A 7485-nucleotide genomic window follows, 5' to 3' on the forward strand; every position below is an offset into this window, starting at 1 on the left:
TAGTAAATGTAATTAATGTTCTTGGAAAGTCCCCACTTAATTGAAATGAGTGACCTATTTGTAAAGTGACAATAAAGACTTGGGAATATGTTTAAAGTTATGTAATATTTATTCATGCAATACTGCAGAAAAGAAAGAGGTAACTTTGGTTTAGTTTGCTAAATTTCTAAAAGATAACATTGTTGTGTTTTAGGATATTTTGATAAAAAAGAGAATTATTTATTCCTTTTACACATTTAAAACAAATATTAGGAAAGAAATGAATTTGATTGCATGCATGTAGGAGGATGGAAATAAAAGCATTTAGATCAATCCATAAAAATGTAAAAGTCATTTTATTTATTTTTGTGATTTTACTTTATCTATGATTTTATTTATTTTTAATTTGCAGAAAATAAGGGCAAAGATTTTATAGCCATCTCTAAGGTTTCTAGATTAATAAAATATAGCTATATTTAGTTGCTGTTAATATTATTAAAATTTGTCATTTAAGTAGTTGCTGTAGAATTGTCTGTCAATTTATTTATCGCAGAAAATGAAAATCATAATCTATTATAGATTTATTTAAATAAAATCTAGATTTATTTAGCTGATGGTAAATTTATTAAATTTAGTCATTTATATAGTTGAAGTTAGAATTTATTAAATACTGACATTACTTATATGCAGAAAATATCAGCTACAGTAAACAGTTTAAATGAAATAATAAAATTACTTTACTTTTGTTGTAAGTGAATCAAAATTTAAATAATCCATCTATTTTATCTTTGCATCTAGGAAATTTATGAGAAGAAATAAATCAAAAGAAACAATATAATACTTCATTATTCTGTTCGAATACATACCTGAAATCAAAATACTATGTCTATTCATTACAAAATTTCTGTCATATAAGATATATATATATATATATATAAATATATAATTATATACATACAAATTACCTGTATATATATATATATATATATATAATCATATTTTATCTTTAAAAAAAAGAAGGAAAAAAAAATATAAATAAATAAATTTTTAAGGGGGGGAGGGGCTGGGGGAACGCACACTGATCGGCGGGGCCGAACACAATGCAATGCACAGTGGTCGGCGGTGCCGCACACTGTGCACTACACAGTGGATAGTGGTGCCTCACACTGTGCACTGCACAGTGGGTGGCAGGGCCGAACACTATGCGATGCATAGTGGACGACCATGACCGCGCCGCTCCCCAAAACCCTGTCTCCCATTACCTCCGCCTCTGTGGAATAAAACCACTACCGCACCTCCCTCAAAAGCATTCGGCCTTGCAAAAAAAAAAAATATAAAACCCTAGCCTGGGTAGGGCTAGGGTAATATTAAGAAAATGGTAAAATTATAAAATAGGGATATTTTATAATGCAAATTCCTAGCTAGAGTTTGCATGGTTTTATTTTTTTTAATTTGGGAAAATGGTTTTATAATTTTGAATATATGGCTAAATATGAATATATATATTTATATATAATTATACATACATATACACACACACACACACACACACACACACACACACACACACACACACACACACACACACACACACACACACATATATATATATATATAAAGTTGTGGACATTAAAGAATAAAGCAAATTTTTAGATGTTAACATTTTATTTAGTATTCTTATGAGTATATAAAATCAAGTGGGCAAACATTGATTCTTAATCAACCTAAGGATATTTCTTTTAAAAAAAAATGAAGTTAAGATTTAATTAACATACTTGGATATAGGCTTTTTGGAATTAAACCTTATAGGTCATTTTTCGTCATGGGCTTGATTGTACCTTAGTTAATTAAATTTAAGCACACTTTAATTATGGATTAAAATGGATGCTAGAAGAATAATTTGAATTAGATTTCTAGAATCAATTAATGTCTATCAAAGATTAATTTTACCTACGCCAATTAATTATCTAAATTAGTTGATTTATTAAATTCGAGTAGACAATAAAACTATTCGCTTAGAATTCCGCATTTAATTTTAATTATTTTTTAACACTTGAACTAGTAGATAAAGTTAACTCTAAACATAGTTAAGGCAAAATTTGTTATAGTATTTCATATTTGTCAAAATAAGATTTAAGTTGTGATTTAAAAAAAAAACATTATCCCATTCTTGCCCTAAATTTTGGGCATGACATTTTGGTATCAGAGCAAGGTTTCCAACACTAGGAACCTTTCTCCATTACGTTTCTCTTTAGATTATTTATTTTATTTTATTATATTGATTTTATAGGATATTTAAATTTAATTAATTAAATATTTTTCCAAAAGAAATTAGTTATTTAATTTATTTTATTTTCCTCTTAGGATGCCTCTGACTACGCGAAAAGATCGCAAGTGCGGAAGGGGTCCTAGGCATGTGCACATAGCATGCAAAGAGGTAGCTAGGGAGGAATCAGTTCCAGAAGAGAACCCAAAAGCTCCTCCCGAACAGCCAAATGATCCTAACCGAAACCTCTTAGAAGCAATCCATAACCTAATTGGTATAGTTCAGGAAAGGATTCCAGTGGAGAACCCTCATGTTAGAAATCTGGACTCTAGGAGTCATAGATCAGTTGAAAGGGAACGGAGCTAGAGTCCACCTCCTATTCCTGTAGAGAGTCAGGGTGGAAATGAGCCAGAGTCTGTACACCTACTAGGACCACCTCTAGTGGTGGAGCCAGTTTATTTTGAGAGAGCTCATCGGGATCTAGGGGATCTTATCAGGGAGGTTATGCACCTCCAGCCACCATCTTTTGGGGGTTCTACCGATGGGGTAGAAGCTGAGGCATGGCTTTTGAGCCTTGGGAGATGCTTTGCATTGCTCTCTTATGAGAGAAATCTAAAAGCACGTGTCGCAGTCCATCTATTAAGAGGAATGACCTCCACATGGTGGAGACAGGAGGAGTACAAGTGCGGATTAGTTCCTGATACTCTCACTTGGGAGATATTCACAGAGAGATTCAGGGAGAGGTACCTATCAGAACATTTCAGACAGCGTCGAATAGATGAGTTTCACAACCTCCAACAAAAGGGCTTATCCGTAACCCAATATGAGAGCAAATTTTTTGAACTCTTGCCCTACGTGGATTATCTAATGGACGAGAAACTTCTCATCAACCGCTTCATCAGAGGGTTGAATGCTGGTATAGCTAGGCCAGTGAGGATGTCTGCTCCAGAGAGCCTTTGGGTTGCCAAGGAGAAGGCACTGATAGCAAAGGAGATTCATGTCAGACCACAGGACATTAGGGATCGGTTTTAGAACTAAAACCCTACACCCCAGACTTATGGATTCCAGAAACCACATTGGAAGGGAAATAACCGAAACTCACAAGGGTTCTCCAAACCCCCTCCTCTGCAACAGACACAACAAAACTAGAGGCAGAAGCCTCCACAGTATCAGCAGGGCACAAAGCCCAAGAAATGGTAGTCTCAGGGTCAGAGGCGAGATCAGAGAGCGTAGGTGCCTTACACATCTCCGACGAGGACTTAGTAGTCCTCCAGGGGTGGGTACAATGAATCTAGCATGACAGGAGGACAGGTTTTCTCTAGGCCTCAGGGCACCCAGTTTCAGGCACGAGGTGTTTGCTTTATATGTGGAGCCATGGGGCATATGGTGAGGGATTTCCCTCAGGGTCAGATGGCAGGGAATCAGCGGATGGCCGCTTCAGAGCCTATAGTTGGTGATATGGGTAGGTCCCATAGAGTATTCACAGTGGTTGACAACTACCAGGCTGAGCACCAAGCCATAGTCATCGAGGCTACAGCTATGATCAAAGGTAACAATATATCTATTTTATTTGATTTAGGAGCTACTGACTCCTTTATATCTCCATTGGTTGTGGAGTGTTGCAGGCTAGTGGCAACTAGACAGGGTGTTAGTTGGGAAGTGGAGTTAGCTTTAGGGGCTGGAGTGTCAGTGTAATCAGAGGTTAGGGCATGTCAGCTACAGATTCACAAGACCACCACTTTAGTAGACTTTAGACTGACACCACTTGGATCTTATGGTATCGTACTTGGCATGGATTGGCTTTATGCCCACAGAGCCAAGATGGATTGCCGCCTGAAAAAGATCTAGTGTGAGGATGATCATGGTTCACCCATAGTTATCATCGGGATTCAGAGACCCGTGTCTCTTTGTATGATCTCCACAATGCAGCTTAAGCAGAGCATGTGAAAGGGATGTCAACTTTTTGCTATCACTATCAATGACAGAGGAGAAGAGGAAGAAAAGGAAACATCGCTTGACGACCATCCTATCCTTAAGGGATATTCATATGTGTTTCCTTCAGAGCTACCTGGAATGCCACCCTATAGATAGATTGACTTTCATATAGACCTTGTACCAGGAGCCGAGCCAGTTTCCAAAACACCTTATAGGATGACCACAAATGAGCTTAACGAGCTCAAAATATAGCTTGAGGAACTCCTTGAGAAGGATCATATTCATCCTAGTGTATCCCCTTGGGGTGCACCAGTCATCTTCGTTAAGAAGAAGGACGGATCTCTCTGCTTATGTATGGATTATCGACAGTTAAATAAAGTAACCATTAGGAACCGATATCCTTTTCCCAGAATTGATGATTTATTCAACCAACTTCAGGGTGCCAAAGTCTTTTCCAAAATTGATCTGAAGTCAGGATACCATCAACTGAGAATAGTGGAAAGTGATATCCACAAGACCGCATTTCGCACTAGATATGGCCACTATGAGTTCACCGTGGTTCCATTCGGTCTTACGAATGCTCCAGCTTTTTTTATGAGCCTCATGAATGGGGTATTCCACAGGTTTCTAGACCGCTTTGTAATTGTGTTCCTCGATGATATACTGATATATTCTTGGAATGAGAAGGAGCATGAGGAGCACCTGAAACAGGTATTGCAGTGTTTGCGGGATAATCAGTTGTTTGGCAGTTTGTCAAAGTGTGCTTTCTTTCTATCAGAGGTCAAGTACCTTGGGCACATTATTTTCGGTGATGGGATCTCAGTTGACCCATCAAAGATCAGGGCTATTATGGATTGGCCAGCGCCAACTAGTGTGATAGAGGTCAAGAGCTTCATGGGCTTAGCCGGTTATTACCAACGTTTTGTTGAGGGATTCTCCAAAGTCGCACATCCTATTACTTCTCTTCAGCGTAAAGGGAAGAAATTTGAGTGGACAAAGAAGTGCGAGAGGGCCTTTCAGGAACTCAAAAGGGCACTCACTAGCAATCCTATCCTTGTTGTACCAGATCCCTCAACTGACTTCATGGTTTGTACAAATTATTCACTAGAGGGTTTAGGAGCAGTTCTTATGCAAGATGGTAGGGCTATAGATTTCAAGTCTAGGAAACTTAAGACTCATGAACTTAATTATCCTACTCATGACCTTGAGCTCGCAGCAGTATTCCATGCACTTGTGAGGTGGAGACACTTCCTTTTAGGTCATCATTTTGAGCTGCATTGAGATCATCAGAGTCTTCAGTACATTTTCACTTAGCCAAACCTTAATGCACGTCAGAGGAGATGGATGGAGTTCTTGTGCGAATATGATTTTGACGTTCACTATATCAAAGGAAATGAAAACGTAGTTGCAAATGCTTTGAGTAGGAGACATCATGAGGTTTACACCATATCTATGGGCACGGATTTGAGAGACCGTATACTACAGCATTTGCCAGAGGATGGATGGTATGCAGAGGTTTGTTAGGTGATACGATCTCAGGTTACTCTAGAGGGGAAATATGTGGATTATTCTTTGGAGTTTGATGGACTATTATGCCATAGAGGGTGCATCTATGTACCTTCCTCTGGGGGATTGCAAGAGTTCATTATCACAGAGGCTCATAGAGCTCCTTATGCAGTGCATCCCAGAGTTAAAAAGATGCATGTTGACTTGAGGTAGTTACATCATTGGCGAGGAATGTGGCAGCTGATTGGTGAGATAGTAGCCCGATGCCTCAAGTGTCAGAGAGTAAAGGCAGAGCACCGCCATCTAGGTGGGTTGCTCCAGTCTCATGCTATACCAGAGTGGAAGTGGGATACTATATCCATGGATTTCATCATTGGTCTTCCTATGTCTTCTCGTCGCCATGATGCTATCTTGGTGACAGTTGACAAGTTGACCAAAGTGGCCCACTTTTCACCAGTTTGGACTACCTTCACAACACCAGCGGTAGCACAGGTGTTCTTGTGAGACATTGTCAGACTTCATGGCGTTCCACACAAGATTATTTCTGATAGAGATTCTCTCTTCACTTCTTCCTTTTGGAAGGCATTATAGGTAGCTATGGGCACTAAGCTCAATTTCAGCACAGCCTATCACCCGGAAATGGATGGTCAGACAGAGAGGGTTAATCAGGTGTTAGAAGATATACTTCACATGTACGTCATGGATCATCAAACCAGATGGGAAGAGTACCTTCCCTTAGCGGAGTTTGCCTATAACAATGGGCATCACACTTCTTTGGGGATGCCACCCTATCAGGCGTTATACGACAGGCCTTGCAGGACACCGTTGAGTTGGGACCGCATAGAGGACAGAGTTGCTATTGGTCCTGAGATAGTTCAGGATATGGAATAGCAAGTGGATTTGATTAGGCAGCGTCTTAGAGAGGCTCAGGATAGACAGAAGAAATATGTTGAAGTGAAGAGGATAGATCGTAGCTACTTGGTTGGAGTCTGAGTCTTCTTGAGAGTGCGACCGCATAAGAGTCCAATCCATTATGGAAAGGGTTCTAAGCTCGCACCTCACTTTGTAGGACCCTTTGAGATCCTTGAGAGGATAGGCCCAGTTGCCTATCATTTAGCATTGCCACCTAGCCTGTCACGCATCCATGATGTGTTTCATGTATCAGTTTTGAGGAAATATATCTATGATGAGTCTCATATTTTAGATTGCGATGCCTTGCAGGTGGAGTCAGATGGGTAGCTAGCTTTGGAGCCCATTCGCATTTTGGCATGTTGGACACTGGCCCTTCGAGGTCGAGAGCTGGACTAGGTTAGGGTCTAGTGGGATTGCTATGATGAGGTTACGACTTCATGGGAGGACGTAACACGTATGAGATCAGAGTACCCCCACCTTTTTGATGAACTCCAAGAGGAAGTTCATGCCTAGAGGGGGAGGGTGTGAGGCCCCACCCCGACTCAGTTTGACATTTCAGTGGTTTTTATGTTGAGACTATTATGGATGCTTTATTTTTATGCATTATGGATTTAGAACTTTTATGATTCCATGATTCAGATAACATTGCTATATGTTGATACTTTATTTATATGCTTTATGATATATAACTCTACATGATTTTTGAATAGGAATAATTTGCGATGATATATGTCATTATTGGATTTGCAGGACTTTACTATGATGATAGAAATAGGATGTATGTTTTATGTCTGGATCAAAATTATGAGAATTAAGATAATTGCTTATGTGAAATTACTTGGATATAAGATGTATTAAATTGTTCAAATGTAAATTGTATGCAAGTG

The sequence above is a fragment of the Cryptomeria japonica genome, chromosome 7 (assembly GCF_030272615.1).
Source record: "Cryptomeria japonica chromosome 7, Sugi_1.0, whole genome shotgun sequence".
Taxonomy (NCBI): Eukaryota; Viridiplantae; Streptophyta; class Pinopsida; order Cupressales; family Cupressaceae; genus Cryptomeria; species Cryptomeria japonica.